This window comes from Triplophysa rosa, linkage group LG7 (genome assembly GCF_024868665.1).
Source record: "Triplophysa rosa linkage group LG7, Trosa_1v2, whole genome shotgun sequence".
Taxonomy (NCBI): domain Eukaryota; kingdom Metazoa; phylum Chordata; class Actinopteri; order Cypriniformes; family Nemacheilidae; genus Triplophysa; species Triplophysa rosa.
Window position 1 is genome coordinate 27,228,501 of NC_079896.1, and position 3,150 is coordinate 27,231,650.

General features: G+C 41.4%; 1 long non-coding RNA gene across 1 annotated transcript; it reads left to right on the plus strand.

The window, feature by feature from the left end:
* LOC130556999 (uncharacterized) lies at window positions 1–3,059 on the plus strand. The gene is made up of 3 exons (XR_008963260.1): window positions 1–68; window positions 561–661; window positions 751–3,059. It is a non-coding gene; the product is annotated as an uncharacterized LOC130556999 (long non-coding RNA).
* Window positions 3,060–3,150: the final 91 nt, after the last annotated feature.

The window sequence follows — 3,150 nt, forward strand, 5'->3', positions numbered from 1 at the left end:
TGTCACGGATCTTTACCGGGGGCGGGGCTTTAGAGCGCGCCAGAAGCAAGCACGTGCGGGATTCTGCGGTAATGATGCGTCTGATGTGTGGAGATTAAAGGCTGGAATACACTACAAGACTTTTAAAATCAGAACAGATTTGTAAAAAACTAGACATTATACACTTGTAGACTTTTTGAACGTTTGCATAGAAAACAATACATGATCAAATCTGCAGACTTTCTGCAACAACTCCAGACTGAAAATCTGAGCAAAAGTCTTGTAGTGTATTCCAGCCATAACACTATACTGGAGTTTACGTTTTACAATTCTACAGTTTTGCAACAAATTCATACTAGTGTGCAGTTTGCATGTATGGTTCAGTATAATCGCGCGCGTTCGTGCGGCGGTCAGTGATGACTAGTCCACTGCGCAAACTGACGTGCTCATAAAAGCACCTTAGTGTGAAGAGAGCAGTGCTGATTTCAGTCTGAGCGCACAGAAACACAACACGTGAGAACCGATAGACTTGAGCTTGTGTTGCTTTGACTGATGATGTACTGTCTGTCTTTCATTCTCAGATATCCTCTCATCGGGGCTCTGAGGTGCTGTAGTATTATTGGTGTTAATCCATCTGAAGAACAGATCATTTGTGTTGTGGATCGGTGAAAAAACACTGATGGTAAATTACAAAAATACTTTGAAGTTTAAGATTAAATTGACTCTGCCCTGGTTTTTCTTTATGAATTAATTTACAATTGTCATTTTCAGAGCTGTTGATGGCGATTTAACTTCTCCAGGTTCTTTGGTCACGGTGAGGAGGACCTGTTTTAAACAGAGGATCGAACCGTGTGTGATCTCTGCTCAAACACAGCTGTTCTTACTGTGATTTTATTTCACATTTACTTATTTATGTTCTGTCATGTGTGTGAATGTGATAATTTACTCATGACTTCAAGCTCTTTCTAAACACTGTAGTTTAATGTTGTTTAAACCAGTGGTTCCCAAACCTGTGCCTGGTGACCTACTGCTCTGCACATTCTGCATGTGACTCAAGTCATCAGCTCATTAACGGAGAGAACCATGAACTGAAGTAAGCCTGCCGGTTAAAGGAGACCTACAAAATGTGCAGAGCAGTGGGTCCACACTAGTTACAGGTTTGGGAACCACCGGTTTAAATCAAGTCATGTCTGCAAGTGCTCTGATGTAGAGAAGTGTTAATTTGTTAATTATGAAGATAATTGTACATCAGTACGCAGGACCGTCACTGTGATGTCATACGCTGATCAGTCTGTGCAGTGCCTCATGAAGTTGAACGCGTCTAGTGTTGTCTGTCTTACAATATGACAATGTATAGCCATGACATGGACTAGTACATCTAATAAAACAGCTGCTGTAATGTAGAAGACGGGTGTGTGCAGCTTTATTCTGTGCTGCTGTCTACAGCAACAAAATTACACCAGATCTGATCTAAGCAGTCAGACTGAAACAGATTTCTAGAAATGAGATCTGGATAGGATTTTAAAACCACATACAAATGCAGCCGGAAACAGATTTGTAATATTGTATTTAATGTGATTGTTTGTTGTCCACACTTGCTACGTATGGCCAGATGTGAATCAGACGTGCACAAAAATCAGATTTGGACTGATAGTGTCAATGGCGAATGTCACGTGACTAAACCGCTAAACGCGTCTCCTTACATGCGTTTGTTTTATTAGCAGTATGGATTTTAAGATAATCAGCTAACCTAGCTAGCTGTTTATGTTTTTAGGCGTTTTGTGATATTTTAGTAATCAAATGTCTGTGAGAAGGGACAAAAACGTTATATATCAATCTGTTTATGTGATGGGCATCAATTTTGATCGTCTTTCCCTGTTGAAAAAACAGCGTATGCTGGTTTGGTATGTTTTGATGCAGATTTGTGCGGGTTTAAGCTGGTCAAACCAGCATCAAAACTCACCTAACCTTTTTTTCAGCAGGGTTGGTAGCGAAGTACATGTTGAGTAAAACGGCTCTTTATGTAATGGAGCGCACACAAAAGATTTAAACCGGATGCGATGATGAGACTTGTTTTCCAGTTTCTGTGTGTGACGTTCGGTACAAACCCCTCACTACCAGGTAGCCCACTTGTTGCCTTTGACTTGTCTTGTCAGTATGTGATGTGTACAGTAGATGGCGCCAGTGCTCGTGTTACTGTACACATGAATCCACTGAATATCCTTACTGCTCATATGAGAGGTGAAGATGTTACCATGGAAACTGAGCCGTCAGCACACCTGCAGCTGCTGTCTGCGCAAGTCAACATCCCATTTACATCAAACCCACACACCTGTGGTTAGACAGTGGGGTGGGGGCTTGTATGATATGAAGAAGTGTAATCACTGTAGAGGAGTCTGAGGCTTCAGAAACTAATTCACAGGGTGGTTTTTGAGTTCTAAATGTTGATTTCTAGATTGCTCAACAGAAGGATTTATTGAACACACAAAAAACACGTAGAGGCATCAAATTATGGAAACTTCAAGAGACTGATGACATGCATGTAAAGTTGTCAAATCCACTGATAGGGCTGGATGGATGGATGGATGGATGGATGGGGGATGGGGGGGGGTTGTGTTTGCTCGAGTGATGTAATCCATCTAGTTGCTGCTCTGATCTGTGTATTGGACAGAATGAACAAATAAACCAATGCTGCCAAAGTCACTTCACACACACACATGCATGTTTCTGTGTTTGCTGTTTGTAAATGAATCTCCCTCTTTCAGTTATTGCGTTTCTGATATTTCATGCAGCAACTTTTGATTTCTAATGTTTCCTCAGCATTATTTCAGCTCACTCATCTGAAGTGCCCATGTTTGTGTAAAATAAATCTGCACTGACTCGAGTGTTTGTGTGTTATGAGACATGAGAAGCACACACCATCAGCTGTATACTTAGCCAATCGGATTGTTTCTTGTGTACATTTTCTTGATTGAATCTCTCTCTCTCTGCTGCACTGGCTGGTTCAGTGTGTTTGCTGTCCTGAATGTAAAGTGTGTCCTTTGGTCTTTTCTGGAGCAGGAAGACAGAACATCTAAAAAAAAGCTAAACGTTCTAATCTCCCTCTCTCCCCCTCTCTCTCTCTCTCTCTCTCTCTCTCTCTCTCTCTCTCTCTCTCTCTCTCTCTCTCTC